Source organism: Schistocerca nitens, chromosome 2 (assembly GCF_023898315.1).
Source record: "Schistocerca nitens isolate TAMUIC-IGC-003100 chromosome 2, iqSchNite1.1, whole genome shotgun sequence".
NCBI lineage: Eukaryota > Metazoa > Arthropoda > Insecta > Orthoptera > Acrididae > Schistocerca > Schistocerca nitens.
Genome location: NC_064615.1, coordinates 593,800,950 through 593,823,240, shown reverse-complemented (window position 1 = coordinate 593,823,240; position 22,291 = coordinate 593,800,950). Strand labels below are relative to the sequence as shown.

Here is a 22,291-nt window from a genome sequence, read left to right as displayed (position 1 = left end):
TGTTTTCATTTGGAAATGTTTGATTACCCACAATACAGCTCGTAATTGTCTCCCTCCGAGTTCCATCTCTGCTCACATTTACCACTGGCTATGAAGACATTATATTGGCACAGACAGCGAGCTGTAGCCCAGCGTAGGGAATTGGCGGAAAACCCTGGCTCGTCTATAACGAGGGTATTGGAAAGTTGGTACAACGCTACGAAAAACGTCTAAGTCGGATCGGCGACTATGGAGATAAGTAGCTGGAAGTTGTAGCTAACTGTTGCAAATAAAACAGTTTTGATTTTCACTGTGGTTTCCATTTCGTGACCTATGGTTCCTTGCATTCCGAATAGCCCTCGTACATTATTGAGCTAAGACGTTCAAGTCAAAAACAGAAATAAAGGATAGAGTTCTGCACGGAAAACAGTAAAAATTATTACACAAATACAGCTTTTTTTAAGAGCAGGCATTGATCTAAGCGTGTGGCAACTAGTTACGATGCCGAGTAAACTTGGTGGAGAGCGCTCCACCTACTGGAAGCTAGCAGCGTGGTAAACGCTCAATCGTATGAATTACGCATCCGATAAAGTAATAAATTAGTATAGCCATATTGAAATGTCTTAAACAGAATACATTGTATGTAAAGGAAAGGACATATAAAAGATACAACAGGAATAAAATTTTATTTATAAAACATGATTAAAGCTAAAAGAAAAAAGCCAAAACATCATACAATTGTGTGCAACAGCTTAAAAGCGTTAAAGAAACTTTCTCTACTATAGTTATGCATTTAAGATGAGCCATCGTCACTGGTCACGTGTCTAACGATCTCAAATTCTTCCAAGACTTCAAGTTTCCACCCTTTCTTCTCTCTTTATAGAATCGTCATTTAGTCTCTCCTTTAGGATGGTGTCTCGATATTAGTAAATGTTCCGTGAAAGTAGAATTATGAACATTCTCTCCTAACAGGTGTTCCTTGCAGCGTATGTTAAAGACCCAACCGGTACGTCCGATATAATATACCAAAAGCACACGGGACGAAGAACCTACCGTAGACATTTTTCGAAGGGTGTTTCACTGTCTTTGGTGCGATTTCTAACATTTCTTCACGCAGAAATTTGCTATGATAGAGGTGAGCCCACTGCAGCCCTACCATGTTGTTTCTAGTAGTTCCCACAAAGAACGAAGTCAGTCGTTCTTAGTCAGTAAGGGGAACAACGTTAACGTATGGTGTTAAGCCATTGCATTCACACTCAATGAAAATTGTCGTTTGCACGTCGTGGCTAACTGTGAAAAAAAAATTCGTGATGCTAGTAAGAAGGCATTTAGCTGAACTCGTTGATCAAATAACTTACAGTCAAAACAGATAACCATGGGTCGGAAGAATTAAGTGTTAACAAGGGACTGAGAGAAGAATGTTGCATCTTTCTTATGCTATTCGGTATAAGCAGTATATTGTTGACGTTCTTAAAAACTGGAGATGGAGAAGGTAAAGTATGATTCTGCTAGTGAGAAAGACAGAATATATAGTTCCTGTCTGCGCTCGACAGAGTGTTTGTAACGAAAGAAAGAAATTACATATTTAGAAAATTAGTGCGGTAATACATGAAGTGGATTACAAAAATACATTCTCAGTTGTATATGGTTTTAGGAGATTAAAAACCGAGAATGGAATTATTAAAACTGCAGTCTCATATAAGAACTCGTGCATCACACTTACTGCGGGTGGAAGGGATGATCATCAAGATATAGAGAATGCAATAAGGGAAGTTAGAGTCATAATTGTCTGCTACATCGAGTATTATAGAATGATAGTATCGCCAGAGTTTTGAGTACACAGAAGAAGGAGCATGAGACCATTTTATGGGAAACGACATGTCATATGGGGGTAGAAATGTGGACACTGACAAACAAAATTATGGGGAATAACCCACGCATTGGAAGTGACATATTGGACAAAGTGTTGGAGAAAACTGTAAAAATCGTCGGAATATCTAATAAAGAGATCAAGGAAATGATGATGATGAAGTCCCATACTCCGTGACGGAGCGTAGGGGAACGATGCGGGAGACCCGCACCGCCGTAGTAGACAAGGTCCTAGTGGAGGTGGTTTGCCATTGCCTTCCTCCGACCGTAAAGGGGATGAATGATGATTATAAAGGCGACACAACAACACCCAGTCATCTCGAGACAGGAAAAATCCCTGACCCCGTCGGGAATCGAACCCGGGACTCCGTGCTCGGGAAGCGAGAACGCTACCGCGAGACCACGAGCAGCACTTCAAGGAAATGATGAGGACGGATAAAACATTGGTATAGTGGACGGACAGGAAACAAGTAGAATGGCATGCTCGTATGAGACGTATGGACTGCAATAGAATTCAAATAAAAACGTGCTAATGGAGACGTTCTGAAAGGCAACAAAAACCCAGGATGCACCGGACTGTAGGAACTGCAGAAGCCATCTAGGAAAGAGAAATGTCAAAAGATTGTTGTACAGGTAGAGCAGCTTGAAGACTGGATTGCGGTACGCTACCAGCCTAGCTGCAAAACAACCCTTTAACGCGATCAAATAATAGTCTCAATCACTATACAGCACTTACCTGATATAGTCTATAAAGAAACATCTGAACAATAACATTCTAACAATGACTCGCAACTGATTTTACCCAGAGATTTCGGCGCTTGCACACTGACGAAAAAATAAATAAATAAATAAATAAATAAAATAAATAAATAAATAAATAAAAAAATCCGAAATTAGAGTAGTGAAATTTCGAGAATATATTTGTCTAGATAAAAGATATAACTAATTAACGTTGCAAGTTCACAGGTTAATACAAGCGCGAGAAAAGCCATTGAAAATGTGAAATGCTGATAATTAAATATAGTTATCATACGAAAAGCTCAACTTAGCAGCTTGTATAATTGGCTGAAAGAATCGGAGAGCTGGAAGGCCAAGTAATTTTTCCTTTAAAACGTTTTGATTTTAATTTCTATTAGTTATCTATCCCCCCCCCCCCCATGAACCATGGACCTTGCCGTTGGTGGGGAAGCTTGCGTGCCTCAGCGATACAGATGGCCGTACCGTAGGTGCAACCACAACGGAGGGGTATCTGTTGAGAGGCCAGACAAACATGTGGTTCCTGAAGAGGGGCAGCAGCCTTTTCAGTAGTTGCAGGGGCAACAGTCTGGATGATTGACTGATCTGGCCTTGTAACATTAACCAAAACGGCCTTGCTGTGCTGGTACTGCGAACGGCTGAAAGCAAGGGGAAACTACAGCCGTAATTTTTCCCGAGGACATGCAGCTCTACTGTATGATTAAATGATGATGGCGTCCTCTTGGGTAAAATATTCCGGAGGTAAAATAGTCCCCCATTCGGATCTCCGGGCGGGGACTACTCAAGAGGACGTCGTTATCAGGAGAAAGAAAACTGGCATTCTACGGATCGGAGCGTGGAATGTCAGATCACTTAATCGGGCAGGTAGGTTAGAAAATTTGAAAAGGGAAATGGATAGGTTAAAGTTAGATATAGTGGGAATTAGTGAAGTTCGGTGGCAGGAGGAACAAGACTTTTGGTCAGGTGATTACAGGGTTATAAATACAAAATCAAATAGGGGTAATGCAGGAGTAGGTTTAATAATGAATAAAAAAATAGGAGTGCGGGTTAGCTACTACAAACAGCATAGTGAACGCATTATTGTGGCCAAGATAGACACAAAGCCCATGCCTACTACAGTAGTACAAGTTTATATGCCAACTAGCTCTGCAGATGATGAAGAAATAGATGAAATGTATGACGAGATAAAAGAAATTATTCAGGTAGTGAAGGGAGACGAAAATTTAATAGTCATGGGTGACTGGAATTCATCAGTAGGAAAAGGGAGAGAAGGAAACATAGTAGGTGAATATGGATTGGGGGGAAGGAATGAAAGAGGAAGCCGCCTTGTAGAATTTTGCACAGAGCATAGCTTAATCATAGCTAACACTTGGTTCAAGAATCATGAAAGGAGGCTGTATACATGGAAGAAGCCTGGAGATACTGACAGGTTTCAGATAGATTATATAATGGTAAGACAGAGATTTAGGAACCAGGTTTTAAATTGTAAGACATTTCCAGGGGCAGATGTGGATTCTGACCACAATCTATTGGTTATGAACTGCAGATTGAAACTGAAGAAACTGCAAAAAGGTGGGAATTTAAGGAGATGGGACCTGGATAAACTGAAAGAATCAGAGGTTGTAGAGAGTTTCAGGGAGAGCATAAGGGAACAATTGACAGGAATGGGGGAAAGAAATACAGTAGAAGAAGAATGGGTAGCTCTGAGGGATGAAGTGGTGAAGGCAGCAGACGATCAAGTAGGTAAAAAGACGAGGGCTAATAGAAATCCTTGGGTAACAGAAGAAATATTGAATTTAATTGATGAAAGGAGAAAATATAAAAATGCAGTAAATGAAGCAGGCAAAAAGGAATACAAACGTCTCAAAAATGAAATCGACAGGAAGTGCAAAATGGCTAAGCAGGGATGGCTAGAGGACAAATGTAAGTATGTAGAGGCTTGTCTCGCTAGGGGTAAGATAGATACTGCCTACAGGAAAATTAAAGAGACCTTTGGAGAGAAGAGAACCACTTATATGAATATCAAGAGCTCAGATGGAAACCCAGTTCTAAGCAAAGAAGGGAAGGCAGAAAGGTGGAAGGAGTATATAGAGGGTTTATACAAGGGCGATGTACTTGAGGACAATATTATGGAAATGGAAGAGGATGTAGATGAAGACGAAATGGGAGATAAGATACTGCGTGAAGAGTTTTAGAGAGCACTGAAAGACCTGAGTCGAAACAAGGCCCCGGGAGTAGACAACATTCCATTAGAACTACTGACAGCCTCGGGAGAGCCAGTCATGACAAAACTCTACCATCTGGTGAGCACGATGTATGAGACAGGCGAAATACCCTTAGACTTCAAGAAGAATATAATAATTCCAATCCCAAAGAAAGCAGGTGTTGACAGATGTGAAAATTACCGAACTATCAGTTTAATAAGTCACAGCTGCAAAATACTAACGCGAATTCTTTACAGACGAATGGAAAAACTGGTAGAAGCCGACCTAGGGGAAGATCAGTTTGGATTCCGTAGAAATGTTGGAACACGTGAGGCAATACTGACCTTACGACTTATCTTGGAAGAAAGATTAAGAAAAGGCAAACCTACGTTTCTAGCATTTGTAGACTTAGAGAAAGCTTTTGACAATGTTGACTGGAATACTCTCTTTCAAATTCTGAAGGTGGCAGGGGTGAAATACAGGGAGCGAAAGGCTATTTACAATTTGTACAGAAACCAGATAGCAGTTATAAGAGTCGAGGGGCATGAAAGGGAAGCAGTGGTTGGGAAAGGAGTGAGACAGGGTTGTAGCCTCTCCCCGATGTTATTCAATCTGTATATTGAGCAAGCAGTAAAGGAAACAAAAGAAAAATTCGGAGTAGGTATTAAAATTCATGGAGAAGAAGTAAAAACTTTGAGGTTCGCCGATGACATTGTAATTCTGTCAGAGACAGCAAAGGACTTGGAAGAGCAGTTGAACGGAATGGACAGTGTCTTGAAAGGAGGATATAAGATGAACATCAACAAAAGCAAAACAAGGATAATGGAATGTGGTCGAATTAAGTCGGGTGATGCTGAGGGAATTAGATTAGGAAATGAGACACTTAAAGTAGTAAAGGAGTTTTGCTATTTAGGGAGTAAAATAACCGATGATGGTCGAAGTAGAGAGGATATAAAATGTAGACTGGCAATGGCAAGGAAAGCGTTTCTCAAGAAGAGAAATTTATTAACATCGAGTATAGATTTAGGTGTCAGGAAGTCGTTTCTGAAAGTGTTTGTATGGAGTGTAGCCATGTATGGAAGTGAAACATGGACGATAACTAGTTTGGACAAGAAGAGAATAGAAGCTTTCGAAATGTGGTGCTACAGAAGAATGCTGAAGATAAGGTGGGTAGATCACGTAACTAATGAGGAGGTATTGAATAGGATTGGGGAGAAGAGAAGTTTGTGGCACAACTTGACTAGAAGAAGGGATCGGTTGGTAGGACATGTTTTGAGGCATCAAGGGATCACAAATTTAGCATTGGAGGGCAGCGTGGAGGGTAAAAATCGTAGAGGGAGACCAAGAGATGAATACACTAAGCAGATTCAGAAGGATGTAGGTTGCAGTAGGTACTGGGAGATGAAGAAGCTTGCACAGGATAGAGTAGCATGGAGAGCTGCATCAAACCAGTCTCAGGACTGAAGACCACAACAACAACAACAGTTATCTATCAATGATAAGTTCTTGAACTCCCTCCTCTAATAATCATTTAGGAAACCAAGGATTATACGGAGTCTCTCTGCCGGGTAAAGACTAGAAACTACTGTCAATAAAATTATTCTGGGTTTGAGGCCGCATTGTCATCTGTAAAATTCCGACGTTTCGGCGACTGTTGCAAGGCGCCTTCCTCAGGGTGTATTGTATAGTTAGACTAGTCCCCTTTACCTAATAAAGAAAAGCGATGATGTGAGGCTTAATAGAAGCAGAAATAATAAGGAGAGTACTTAACGGAAAACTAGAACTCAGTGTGTATCTCGAAGGTGGAAAAGTTAACATCAGTCGCCGTTTTCTGTTATCGGGGGTGCTACATTCGACAACCGAAGTACAATAGATACAGAAACCAGTCTAACAAAGGAAAAACATAAAAAAAAGTCGGGGAAGAGATTAATGCTCGATATGTAAAAGAATTGTTGACAATCAGAAGCACTTTTCCAAGAGCTTCATGTGAAAGGTAAATGTATAATGCACACAAATTTTGATAGAGGAGACTGAATGCCAGCTGACTTGAAGTGTCACAACTAAAGAAAAGACTTGAAAGCGAGTGCTGCTATTTCAGCTGTCTCAGAAGAGATAGCCGTAACTGTAAGTGCACTACAAAGAATCACGAAGGAAATTTAACTGACTCTCAAGCCGTCATGGAGAAATACCTACAACAAATAAATTTAGATGTTGAAGACATCAGAAAAAAAGAATACCTAATGCTTTCAAAATAATGTCGAAATGCGGTGCTGGCGGAAGATTATGAAGATGTTTAAGAGTAACAAATAAGGCAGTGCTGAAATGAACTGATGCCGTTCCGTATAAAGTGGAAAACTATGAGCGACCATGATGAGATTTTGGGAAAAATTATTTTATGTTGCAGAGATTCTCAAATTCCAAACATTGTTTACCTTCCGCATACGTGGAACTAGTTACCTAAACGTGGCGCCGTGAAGTTCTTTGCGGTGAGCTGGCATGGAACGTCGTGGAAGTTGGTCGTTTTGTGCAAAGCCTGTCGCCTTAACGTCTGCCGTCAGCAGCGGCGCCTGGTGGGCAGACTTCCTGCGTCACACGCGATAAGTGTCGGAGCCGAGGCCCTCCGCCTAAGTCTCTGAAACTTGTACCTCGTGTCGAAGTCACGCTCCCACCGTAACTCTCGCCGAAACCCAGCACACATGTGAACGGTCGCTGCATCGTTGTCAACACATGCATAAGGCTATGTTCGTCGAACAGATAACTTTATATGAGCACATTATTTAATAGAGTACTTGCTATGTAGCCAACTGCCTACTTGGACATACTCAGCACAATAGTAAAACTAAACGAACAGCTTTCTCAATTTTCATTGTCTTGGGCATGCGTGCAGCTATATAATTTGTAAATATGGCTATATGCGGAACATTTACAATTTTTTTTTTTTTTGAATAAACATACCGATGTCTGTTAGTAATTCCTACCGGCCACCTTTTAGACACTATAATGTCAGAAATTCGTCTGCGGCATAGAATGAGTTATTAACTAGAAACCTATTTTTTTTCAAATTTTACTTTGCTGTCTATCAGACATTTTATATCACGTGGTGTATGACCAAAAATTTTTGTTTGCAGCATTATGCACTCCTTTTAGTGCTAATGACAAGCGTAATATGGAGTAATGAATGTCATTTTTCCTTCTGGTATTGTAATTATGTACATACTTGTTACTTTTGCGCCGCAGTGGATGATCTACAACAAAATTCGTGAGGGAATAAATATACTGTGAAGCAGTAATCAGAATGCCCAACTCCTTAAATAGATGTGTACAAGATTGTATTATTCTTACAGCATGTTTTTGTGCTATGAAGACTTTCTTAAAGATAAGTTGCCCCAGAACATTATTCTATATCCTTACTGATTTCTCTCTCCTCGAGATTTACAGTGATTCTAAGCGAAAATGTAGCTGAACTAAGGAGTTTTAGGAGTTCCAAAATGTACTTTTCCAGTTTATACTCTCGTCAATATGAGCGCCTAGATGTGCGTAATTGAACCTCGTGTCTTTTTAGAACTGTGAGTGAGACCATTAGCAGAAAACCGACGATAATTTCAAGCTGAATGTTTACCATTTCTTCTGTTTCTGTATGTATGCTTGAATCGATTGCAATAGTAGTGTCATCTGCAAAATGAACCAATTCTACTTGCTGTATATATTTACACATGTGAGGAACAATAGCGAACATAAGATTGAGCCTTGGGGAAACCGATACATGATTTTTCCTCAGTCAGAATAACATTACCGGACTGTATTATTTGAATTACTAAGTACAACATTCTGCATTCGTTTTGTTAGGTATGAAATTATCCATTGGTTGGCTGCACTATGAGCCCCATAAAACTTCAATTTATCTAAGAGAATACTGTGATTTACACAGTCAAATGCCTTAGATACGACGCAGAAAATACCAACTTGTGCTATTTCATTATTTAATGCTTATAAACTTTGGTGAGTGAACATGCAAAGATGTCCTAAGTGGAGAAACCCTTCTGAATGCAAACTCTGATTTGCTGAGGATATTATTCTCTCTCAGGTGATATACTATTCTAGGGTACGTACTCTTCTCAAAAAATTTGTAAAATGATGTTAACTGTGAAACAGGTCGATAATTATTGATATCTCTCTATCACCTTTCGTGAATAGGGGTTTGACAACGGCACATTTCAGTGTCTCTGGAAAAAGGTATTTAGCTAGTGACGCATTACTTACTTCAGGTAAGAACAGGCTTACTGTATGGGAACATATCTTTAGTACTCTATAGGAAACACCATGAAAAACAGATGAGAATCTATTCTTAAGAGAATATTCTTGAACTGTTTGTCTCTACATTTTTTACTACATTTAAGAAATGCTTATTATTGGTATTTATTACCTGTAACTCATCATTTAGAGCCATTCCATTCAGTTCAGTAGTGATGTTATCCTGTTCTGTGGCTGGTTGTCCTGTCTTTCGTGTCACTACATTTCATACAGCCTTAAGTCTGTTGTTGGAATTACAGATTTCTGGAATAATGTACATGTTTTTTGATTTTTAATAACCTTTATTAGTAATTTTGATTAGCTTTTGTTGTGTGCAACTACCGCAGAACCTATACTTGCTTTGAGCTTCACCAAATAAAACATTACGAATTAGGATCCTACTGTCTTTATTCAACCATATGGAAAGTTAATCACTGATATCAAACTGCAGTAGCAAAATAACGTTTAAAGATCCTTTTTCCTTTCAGAATCTTGTAGAAAAACGATACTAAAGTCACCAAAGACTATTAACTGCTTGCTGCTGTCTAAAAGATACCATAGTAAGGAATCCAAATTCCTCATCAACATTTCAAAATGTGCTGATCACTACAAAACCTACATGTCTCAACGTTTTTGAACTTGTTTTCTGTCCTAATATATGTAGCAACTCCTCCTTTTCCCATATTAGTTCTGCATGAGTAAACTGCCAGAGTGTAATTATTTATACGTAACTTATGTAACTCTGCGGTTAAGTGGTGCTCAGATAGACGCAGGACATCTATCTTTTCAGGTATCTAAATTTTTAAAACAGATGAAAAGCTCTTCTACTTTATTACTCAGTCTTCTAATATTTTGATGCAATAAGCTAACCTTACTTTTCTGTGTATTGTTAAGTATTTTATGGGGCTCTTCTGTTAGTTTGGCTTCTTTCAAAACAGGATGCTTGCTACAGCTACATTTTGAAGCTGCAGAAAAGCCCTCACACCAGTCGCAGTTCGAGGTGCATAAAGTATTCTGACGTAATATGTAAAACATTAGCTCTCCGATAGTTTCAAGAAAGTAACTTCAGTGTTCGGCGAAGTCGTTCGCGGGTAACTCATTTTCGGTAAGACATACTTGCAATATGTATGGCCCCGTGAATCGAATATATTTAGATAAATATTTTTTTCGGATAACTTGTCTCGTAATTCCATATGTGGTAAAAAGGTTAAGTTCGGGGTGCAAGCATGTGACCAGTTGTTGTCTGACTGCAAGTATAGCGCAGCCTTTCTTCGCCACAGCACTTCGAGGGAGAGGGTGGAGGGCACATCAACCCGGCAGCTTTTTATCCCCAGGAATGATCACCAGTACAGGCTGAGTGGACCTGGGATCGCCCTGGAGATTGTGATACGAGGAAAATTTTCCACCCCCATTCGAGATTCAACACGCGACCTCCAGGGCTGGAGTCTGTTGCTCTAACGATGGACTACCAAGGTCACTCCATACGTAGTAACGAATAACACACTGGTATGTAAAATTCAAAGACAAAAGTAGCGTTCAAATGATATGTCACTGCCAAGTAGCTTGGGTTGATGAAACTTGGAGCATACATAGCAACATCTGCTACACTATAGTACAGAGAGAAACTAAAAACAATACGCAATGAAACGAACAGAGATGACACTTTTATTCAAAGAAAATAATTACACTGAATTCACTGCGGTTCATAATGGTCGGGGGAACGGGAAAGCCAGTCTATTCGCCGAATGTTCTCGCCATCCAAGAGATCCTCCACTTGCGTTGTGCGATGCGGTCGCTCTTTATTGTCCATAAAAATGAAGTGAGGGCCGAATGCACCCCTGATAAGACGTACAGGGGGAAAGACTACAGTGTGACAATAACGCTGAATGGTAAACGTACCGCGTTTAAAGATTTGAAGGTCCCCACACCATAACACCGGGATCACCAAAAGGAGCATGTTCGGCAATTCTGGACATACCTTCATATGGCGAAAGGTGGGAACATGTAATGCACATTGGAACATAGTCGAACATGATCGTTTTGGTGGTTTAGGTGTTATGATGTTAGAAGACATAATACTGCATGAGTGTACCTTAACCATGGCTTACTCAGCTCTCAGCTTTATTGTGACGCTCTACTCCTTCCTCATGCGCGTCATTTTACGGGTGCATTCGGCCCTTGCTTCATTTTTATAGACGACAATGTCCGCCCCTGGTAGCTGAGTGGTCAGCGTGACGGAATGTCACGGCCCGGGTTCGATTCCCGGCTTGGTCGGAGATTTTCTCCGCTCAGGGACTGGGTGTTGTGTTGTCCTTATCATCATCATTTCATCCCTATCGACACGCAAGTCGCCGAAGTGGTGTCAACTCGAAAGACTTGCACCAGGCGAACGGGTTACCCGACGGGAGGCCCTAGCCACACGGCTTTTCATTTCATAGACGACAATGCGCGACCGCATCGAACAGTGGAGATGGAAGAGTCTCGGAACGAGAAGATATTCGAGCAATGGACTGGCCCGTCCGTTCCCCCGACTTAAATCCCGTCGAGCCCTTACGGGACGTCTTAGGAAAATGTACTGCTGCAGGTCCACATGCACCGACGACCATCCAGCAGTTGTCATCCACGCTGGCGAAGGAATGGAACGCCACATCACTCGAACTCCTTACGAAAATGAAATTTTATGATCTACCAACTTGCCCGCGAAAGGCAAAGGCCGGCCGGAGTGGCCGAGCGGTTAAAGGCGCTACAGTCTGGAACCGCACGACCGCTACGGTCGCTGGTTCGAATCCTGCCTCGGGCATGGATGTGTGTGATGTCCTTAGGTTAGTTAGGTTTAAGTAGTTCTAAGTTCTAGGGGACTTATGACCACAGCAGTTGAGTCCCATAGTGCTCAGAGCCATTTGAACCATTTTTTTGAAAGGCAAAGGTCCCGAGTTCGAGTCTCGGTCCAGTACACAATTTTAATTTGCCAGGAAGTTTCAAATCAGCGCACATTCCGATACAGAGTGAAAATTTCATTCTGGAAACATCCCCCAAGCTGTGGCTAAGCCATGTCTCCGTAACATCCTTTCTCCCAGTAATGCTAGTTATGCAAGTTTCGCAGGAGAACTTCTGTGATGTTTGGAAGATAGGAGACGGTGTACTGGCGGAAGCAAAGTTGTGGAGGCGGGTGGTGAGTCGTGCTTGTGTAACTTAGTTGGTAGAGCACTTGCCCGCGAAAGGCAAAGGTCCTGAGTTCGAGTCTCGGTCCGGCACACACTCTTTACCAACCTTGTGGCCAGCGTGGGAGCACGTTTCAGAGCATGCTCCGCCGTCCGTGGTGATCACACACTATTAAGAACATTGTCCCGACTTTTGTATTGTACAGGAGACCATGATGAATCGCGGCGACTTCAGTGTACTTACTGTATGTCAATAAAAGTGTCATTTCTGTTTGTCTCATTGTGTATTTCTTTCAGTCACCTTGTGTACTATACTGTAGCAGTTCTTTCTATGCACAGTCCTAGTTTTATCGAGTTACCTGTATGTTACTTGGTAACGACACATCATACGATAGTTACTTTCGTCATTAAGTTTTGTACGCCGGTATGTGGGGATAAATGAACTGTATAACTACGTTTGAGCTTACAGAATTAAATACTTTTGGTACGTCCTCTTCTTTAAATTTGTTTCTTGGTGTAGCAACACATAATATATTCGGAAAAGATAAGATTTCATACAGATGGTACAAGTATTTCTACTCGTTAGTTTAGTTCAAAAATAGAACGTTTAGGTGTCTAGGTTTTACAAGCCTATAACCAAGCTTTAACCTTGTCTTAAACTTGTACCACGAGTCTACGAAGGATCATAAGTTAAAAATCACATATCAGGATACAATGCAGGTGAAATTCAATTGATCAGAGCAGTATGCTTTGTATTCACTTCACAATGAATATTGTTGCTTGTGCTGTGACAATTCGGAATTGTGTCCTGTATCCCACAGTAGAAATATGCCGACTGCTGTACAAAGAGAGCCATAAAACACTAACGATAATGGCTTTCCGGAGAGTGACAGCAAGACGGATGTTTGCTTGGTGCAGCAGTAGGGTAGGAGCTTAACAAAGCGAATCGATTTCTGATCGTCGTAACTGTAGACTCGCGTGACTCCCTAAAATAACGTCTCACGAGGTCCGTGCAACCGTAGACACCCAGTCAGACGGAATTATTAACTCCCTTTCTGAACACACGCTACCTCGTCTATATTTGACATTAACAGACAGTCAGAGAGATTTACCCTTCTGGCAGTTTCTACGAACGTGCAGTCATTTCTGGCTCTTGTCTCGAAAAAAAAAAAATGAAAAATAAAGCTTATACTTTAACGTCTCATCGTTTGTTTTGAAGAAACCACAAGAGAAATTTAAGCGTTTTCCTTTGTCTAACGGTTATTGGAATAAGGATTATGTTTCACGAGCACGCGCTCGCGTTATATTCATAATATTATACAGTAACGTTGCAGCAATAAACCCGTAAGCCGCATAGACCAGAGTTTCGGGAAGATACCGGTTTTGGGATTTCAGTTATACTCTTAACAGTCAGTTACGTAATTATTTCAACAAAGCCATCCTCAACTGCAGTATATTTTTCTTGGTATCTGATTTCAAGAGCCGGATTTCTGAGAAAAATAAATAGACTACACTTAATTTTCTAAACATCTGTAAGTGATAAAAATTAAGAATCTAGTTCCCTAAATTGTACCATCGCGTAAATAAATTGTTCCCATCCTTATAAACTATATTCCAGAACTTAAAGATATGTAGTAATATCCATTTCATAATGATTGACCCCTGATTTTGAGCTCATATTCTGTCACATCGTGTGGCGATTCCGTAGACGTCAGACCACAATTAGGAGAAAAATTTCGTATGCACAGTTTAAAGCTATAAGGATACACAACTTCCAGACGAATTGTCGTTGCTTTACAATTAGCCGTTTTGTCCTAATAATGGTGGGTGTAGATTTCTGTAATTCTCCTAATGGTGATACATAATATTAAACAGACGAAAAGTGTAAATACAGGCTCTGTTGTTGCCTTTCACATCTTTATCTACATAAAGCGCTAATATCACATCTTTACCTGCTTTGCCTTTCGATGCGCCGCGTGCTCGCGTGTCCTTTGTTGCCGCACCTCTGAACAGTACTTCCACTTCTTTGCTCATTGCTGCAGTACTTACATCACGGCTTCCCGTCAGATAGGAAGCATTTGTGGTTCCATTCGTTGTTTTGTATCGTGTGAGACACTGCTCGTAACATAATTGGTTGCCTTGTACTTGTGTGAAAGCATGCATCATTTACGGAGTTGTGAAAAATATATGGTGATCAGTACGTATGCTTATGTTGAGGCTGGAGAAGAATAGGGCGCGACAGTTCCGAATCACAGCCAGTAATAGACAACTTCTGAATGTCTCGATATTAACTTACAGTGAATCGAATTTCGAGAGAATATGAACATACTTCATGTCTTGTATCACCATAAAAGAGTTGTGGCACGTAACAGACCATTGTATTGGACGAGTTTACACAGGAGAAACAATCCACGACTTCTGTGTGGAAAAGCAGTTACCAGCAGACGCATCCGTGTTGGGAAAGTTGAAGATCTAAGTGGAAAATTTTCCTTATATAAGTGAAAAACGAATCGGCGTGCTTTTCGAAAATTGGGCTTCAGTTACAAAAGTTCAACAAAAAACCTGTGATGATGGAAAAGAACCAAGTAGCAGAAAAAAGAGACGAGTTATTGCAGGAAATAAGACACTTGCACACCACTCGATGTACTATTTATTACAATGATGAGAGTTGGTGTGGTGTAAATCATTCCGGAAACTTTAGTTGGCAGGAACGAAAAATGTCTTATGCATCAGAAAATGTGTACGATTATCACAGAGGAAGTGTTCAAGAGCGGAATGGCTGGAAAGGAGGAATTAAACAACGACCGGTTCTGGAAAAAGGATTATAATATGCCACACTGGGAACGAAGATGGTTTCATACAAAATGCTGGCTTATGTTTTATTAGGCAATAAGGAGTTGCAGGTTATCGTTCTGAAAGGAAAGCCAGATATTACAAAAAATTGTTTAGGAGCGTTCTCGAAAAATCGCCAAACAGATCTGCGATTGTTTGAGATCAGGCTCCAGTCACACGATGATAAATCAACTATGACGATATCCATTAAAGACATGGAGAAAGGATTCCATTATTGAATGAATCAAAAGCAGTAATGTAGAGCTTCAATCTAATGGCACATCATATGAGGAATTACTAAAGGTGGTCTACTGGAGCACGAGTGGCCGCACTTTAGAGCGCAGGAATACCTTTCGGAAAGTATAATGCGATCAGTGGACAAGGAAATTAAACTTCTGTGATTGCCCGTTGCGCTCTGCGAATTCAACGCCATTGAACTTATTTGAGCATTTGTCAAGAACAAGGTAGCAAAGCAGAACAAGAATTTTAAAATAAATAATACTTTACAGTTGTGTCGCTCTGCTCTGGAATGTGTTCTTCAAAGTGTCTGGAGGAATTCAGTGAGTCACGTACACAAGCTTGAAAACAGTTATGCTCAAAGAGCCCACTGTATTGACATAGCAATAGAACCGTTTCTGATCCAAATAGCGAGACCTCACAAAAAAAAAAAAAAAAAAAAAAAAAAAAAAAAAAAAAAAAAAACGAGGTTCAAATGGCTCTGAGCACTATGGGACTTAACATTTGTGGTCATCAGTTCCCTAGAACTTTGAACTAATTAAACCTAACTAACCTAAGGACATCACACATATCCATGCCCGAGGCAGGATTCGAACCTGCGACCGTAGCAGTCGCGCGGTTCCGGACTGAGCGCCTAGAATCGCGAGACCACCGCGGCGGGCAGCGAGACCTCAGCCAGCGGCGAAATCGATTAGGATAGGTTTTATTTCAGTCATCATTCTTTACTGTAAAAATTATTCGAGCTAGTTGACTTTTCCATTTACTGTTGAAATGTGCTGTACAAATTCGTGGTCGTTCGGTAGCGTTCTCGCTTCCCACGCCCTGGTTCCCGGGTTCCATTCCCGGCGGGGTCAGGGATTTTCTCTGTCTCGTGATGACTGGGTGTTGTGTGATGTCCCTAGGTTACTTAGGTTTAAGTAGTTCTAAGTTCTAGGGGACTGATGACCATAGATGTTAAGTCCCATAGTGCTCAGAGCCATTTGAACCAGTTTGCTGTACAAATGGTCATTTATTGTTAGTTGCTTGTATATCGAGCATTATTTGCAATTTCCCACATTATTTCTCTCTAAGCACAACAAAAAGGGAAGGCAGCAGTGCTGTACTGGAATGGGACTACGAAGTTGCCGTTCTTCGCTGATGAACAGACGCTTGTGGCGCATTATATCAGTGGCGGCACGCTGGTGTGGCAACTACGCTCCACCACAGCCTCGCATATAATGCAGCTACCAACACAACTGCTTCAGAAACTCTTAACTAACAAACACGAGAAGTATTCGTTAGTAAAGACATATGAAGTAACCAACAAAAGTTCAAGCTTAACAGCAGTGCCTTCTCCGTCACAACAACTACAATGATACGCTCAGTCTTCGCGTCTTGCTTTTGACATTATAGCGATGAAACGAGTAATCAGAAAATAGCGAAAATCCACCTGTAAACAGAATAAGGTTGTATTTTTAAACTGCTCAAAGGAAATTTTTGTCCTAATTACGGTCTGATTTTTATGCGTTCTTGAGGTTGACACTTGCCGGAAAAAGCTAGAAAAAGCAGAGCTTCTCATAAATATTACCGCGTTTACTCGCCCCCCATTTCAACTAAGCTGTAATATTCATACACTAAATAAAAGTAAAGCTTTCGATTCCGGCGAGGTATAACATATCGATGTGACGAGAATATGAGCTCAAAGTCAGGGGTCAATCATTATGTAAAAAATAATAGTCAAAGTATAACGAAATGTTCCTTGTTTGAGATCTTGTATTACTATCCACAGGAATTTCAGTATAATTTTTTGACTTATTTTCCCATACATGCACACTCTGCATGAATCCACAGTTCATGCAACTAATAAATAGTTCCAATGGACCTTCCTCGCATATTTTTCTGTACCACTAACCTATTTCTTAACAGTTCTAAAACACTCCATTTCCACAGGTGGAGATGGAACTGTAGGTTTCTTTTCCTTTCCTTCGTTTTCATTTTCTTCGCATGGGTTGCTCGTCATCTCACGGTCTCCTTGGTTGGAGCCGCCACCATTTCCCTCGAACTCGGCGACATTTCTTGGTTGAACAACTTCAACCCACTTTGTGCCTGCCATGGCTTCCCCTGCATTCAAATTATGGGGCAGTCCGTATCGTTTCGCAGTGTCTCGCGCAAGTTCTCATGGTTCGAAACACTTAAATCGAACGTCTACTGTTAAAGTGTAAGAACATGCGCTTCGTTGGAAAACACTTTATTGCTGCTAAAAGTTTTTATATCCCCGTTTGAATTTTTTTATTTTCAGCTTGCCTCTAAGTTGTCAGCTTAGGCACATGGTATATGCGTGCACATATTCCATTAATGATCTCCAATTAGGTGTACTGTTATAGCTGAATGAAATTTGCCTGTGCTCCACTTTCCATAGCGCCTTTCTGAGGCCTCTCTCTAATATAAAATAATTATTTAATTAATAATTTAGGAAAAAGAACACATTAGAAATTCCGTCACATTGTTTCTAAACATTAAGTTGCGCTAATAACGATAAAAGCCTATTTAAAGCCCACAATCGAGCAAATTTCTTAAATTGTTCCGATGCAATACCGGAAATTTACAACGGTACATTATGAGCAAACATCGCCATTTTCTCTTTGTGAGTTTCGTACAAAAGGAAAACAAAGAACGCAGACTTATGACTTTCTGAAAACTAACGTTATTTCATGTATACTCGCCCATAAAACAACATTAAGTTGCCTCTTAGTTTATAACAGTAATTCTCTTCGCCATGCACCCAAAAAGTTAGATGAAAATTACAACAAAATCAACAGTATCTCCAGCATGTTTCTCAACACACAGAACTCACAGTAGACAAGATGGCTTCAAGAAGCACATAGTTGTAACTGAGCTCACTAAACTTCGGATAGCACAAGAAACGAATTTTGTAGTCGCGGTATACTTTAGGAACCAGTACGATACAGGCAACCGTCTCTGTATTTTTTCCTTATTTGTGCTACCTGCTAACGTTTTAGACACCTTATTTGTGATGGCACTTTAAAAAAATTGGCCAAGTGCAAATAGGAATGGCGCACTGAGGGTTTGTACAAACTTAATTATGTATATAGACGGTTCATCCAATCCGGGAATGGAGCATCTGGACCATTTTTGCCTGTTAACGACATACATACTGGTGAGATATTGTTCTCAGGGATCCCAAGACTTTCGAGAACATTTTAATTTCAATAATATAAATGTGACAGTACAGAATGTAGAAAGAAGAAGTAAATTAAGTAGAATTCGATGTACTTGGAGTAGTTTCATAAGTAACGCTCCGTCTTCAGGACACAAGTGGCTCATCGGGACCATCCGACCGCCGTGTCATCCTCGGCTGAGGATGCGGATAGGAGGGGCGTTTGGTCAGCACACCGCTCTCCCGGTCGTTATGATGGTTTTCTTTGACCGGAGCCGCGTCTGTTCGGTCGAGTAGCTCGCCAGTTGGCATCACGAGGCTGAGTGCACCCCGAAAAATAGCAACAGCACATGGTGGCCAGGATGGTCACCCATCCAAGTGCCGGCCACGCCCGACAGCGCTTAACTTCGGTGATCTGATGGGAACCAGTGTATCCACTGCGGCAAGGCCGTTGCCTTCATAAGTAGGAATGATTAAAAAATGATCGAGAGAAGTGACACAAGGGTTACACCAGTGGGCTCGTATTCGGGAGATGAACTTCAAACGAATGCTCGGTGATTCAGCTTTAGATTTCGCTGTGATTTTCCCAAGACGATTCATGCGGATTCTCCATTGAGGCTACGTCACGTTTCCTCTCAGTCCTTGTACAACGGTACTACTATTCTGTTCCAAGTGGTGACGTCCACTGAAATCAAACTCTAACCCACCACAAATAAAAAACAAGATATTTTATCACTGCACTTCATGTACCATAAATACCGGCACAATCAAAAATTTGACCGGGTATAATTTGAGGAGTACAGTTGTGAGATCCATACTATGCGAGTTGTCGAAAAGATCAGAGTTCTCTCCGCACAACTTAGAAAGGGCACTGCATATCGCACTGCAGCATGGCGACGGCCTACAATGGATCACTTACCCATCTGGAAAAAAGAGTCCAATGGAGCGAATTTATGGTGGCCTGTCACACTGGAGGTCCACAGCGACAGGCAGATCAAGAGTGATAAAAAGTGTGCCAGACGAGTAGCGGATGAGCTGCGAGGCAGACACGCCTTCATGTTTTATTCAGTCGCTGAGCCAGGGTGTCTGAGATAACGACCGCCATTAGCGCCCCAGTGACCCAGCATCTAATCTTCGCATCTGAGAACATGGATGCGTGTTAAGCCAGGCTCTCTAAGCAGTCAGTTCCGCACTAGATTCCAGACTTAGAGAGACAGGCTCTGACGACGATACCCTCCCACTGCTTTCAATACTTAATGCTCCTTACTTGGCCACAAAATAGTAGAGGTTTTAGGCAATTCACATACATTTCAGATTTGAATGTCACTAAAACAACATTAATTCATACGCCTGTCTTCGATTTTTACAGGAACCATTTAGAAATTTTGAATTATTTCTGGAAGAAGTGGCTGTGTAACTTTTTTCAGCAATGAAATTTTCACGAATATCTTGTGACTAAGGAACATATTTGTCAGATGTATAACTGAAGCTTAAATGTGATAAATATGTCGTGAATAAAGATATATGTCAGACCTGTTCAGTACATTGCATTGTCATAATGTATTTACAACACCACGAGTTCAGCATTTCTGACCGATACCGACATCGCTTCATGTCACTGAATCTTCGACATCTGTATCTACATCTCCATCTTGCGGTGTGTTGCGGAGAGACCTTTGTGTACCACTGTCACTCTCCCCCTTTCCTGGTCTAGTGGTGAATGGGTACGGGCTAGACTTTCTACTTTTTTCTTCACGCTCTTTTCACGAAATATTCGTAGAAGGAAACAACATATTGGTTGGCCCTTCTTCGTACGCTCTTAGAGATTTGTGAGTAAACCATACCATCATGCAGTACGCCTCTCTTCCAACGTCTTCCATTGGAGTTGGTTGATCATCTCTGTGTCGCTTTCGTGCTTACTAAGTGAAACTGTAACGAAACGCGCTGCTCTTCTTCGGATATTCTCTAGATCCTCCATCAATTCTATCTAATTCAATACTGACTAGTAATTTTCGAGTATTGGACGAATGAGAGTTTTGTAAGGTACTTCCTTTGTTGACAGACTACATTTCCTGTAGATTTTTCCAAAAAATCTCAGTCTGTCAAACGTCTTTCCTAAAATTAGTTTCGTGTGGTTGTTCACTTTAAATAGCTCAGTATCTTCACTTATTCCATTCCCATCGATCCATTCATTTCGTTTCAGAGTAACTAATTTAGCTGATACACATCCCTGGGGTAGACACAGCCACGGCCGTCACCAGTGCTGTTGCCCTAGTGGTGCTAGTCCCACATACTTCTGGTCCTAGTGACGGGATAGCATGGGTGCAAACATAAGTGATATCGAAAGACTGAGTACGACTTGGAGGCGTGCTCATATAGCACGCAGTGTGCAGGCGTGGGGCTCCGACACTGAGGTGCACCGTCGGGCCGCGTTCAGGCCCGTTATCATTTTAAAATTCAACACGTCGAAGAATAATGTAGGTAGAGAAGTACAAATTGACAAAGATAGATGAAATGACGTGTGGTTTTATTGAAAAAAAAAGTGCACGAAATGACCAACAGATGGCGTTCCATATGATACAAAGGTAATAATTAGCATAACATTTGGTTTTTAGCAAAGACGATGTTCCTTAACAAATGCTCAACATGTCGGCTGTCATACATCGGTAATACCTGTAGTCGCGAGGTAATGTTGCGAACAGCACTATCAGTAGATATGGTGAGAAATTAGCGTCGGATATTATCTTTCAGTATCCCTAATGAGGTTTGACGATCGTGGTAGAGTTGCGACTTCAGGTAACACCACAACCAATAATCACGAGGCCTGAGGTCTGGGGACGGGGGGGGGGGGGGGGGGGGGCAGCATGACAAAAGTCTCGGCTCAGCACGCGATCTTCACCAAACGACCTGCACAAGAGATCTTTCTCACATGTGGGAATACGGGGTGGAGCGCCATCCTCCATAAAAATCGTACCTTGCTGCAGGTGTTTATCAGCCAGGCTAGGGACGATGCGATCCTGTAACATTTCGGTGCACCGGTGTACCTCGGGCTCGTCACGCTGACAGTCTGAAAAGCACCACCCCGATGTCCAGAGCCATCTGTTGGTCAGTTTTTGCACTCGATTGCGGTCTCAATGAAACACCATGTCATTTCAGGAATGTGTGTCAATTTTTATATCTTTGCCTACATTATTCTGTGAATTAGTGTATTTTCATTTTGAGTCATCCTATATATCAAGTGCACAGGTAAGATCACAGTGGAACCCAAGACTGCACCATTGTAAGAATTGTTAAAGAACTCAGGTCACTGACCATGGGACCTCCGGTGAGTTCAGCACTGCCTAGCAGGCAGATCACATACTTGCGTAGTGTTATGCAGAAGCAGCTACATAAAGAAAGAAGACATGATATGTACCATCCCATGCGATTACGACATCTGTCAACGCGAATACGTACACAAGCAAACATAAAAGAAGTATCCTGCACAGGGCTGGAGAAATATTTGGCCCCTACATGTAACAGATGTTAACGAGCCATGTCAGAGCGACTCGATAAGACGTATTAATAGAAAACAATTCACGCAGGCGAAAGACTTCTCATTATCGAACAACGAAGTAGCCCAGACCAATCATATTCCTTGCTTAACGCCTTTGCCTGCAAAGGGTTAGTCCGGGTTTGGAATGAACGCGTAAAAAACTGAATGGCTCTGTCCAGAACAGAGCCACTCACCTTACTGTCAGACTCACAGACACAGAGCGCGTAGCGTATGTTTCCAATAGCAAAGTACAACAGTTACACTGGGCCGG

General features: G+C 41.3%; 1 pseudogene; it reads right to left on the bottom strand.

The window, feature by feature from the left end:
* Window positions 1-18,823: 18,823 nt before the first annotated feature.
* Window positions 18,824-18,941, bottom strand: LOC126238390 (5S ribosomal RNA; annotated as a pseudogene).
* Between the last annotated feature and the right edge of the window lie 3,350 nt (window positions 18,942-22,291).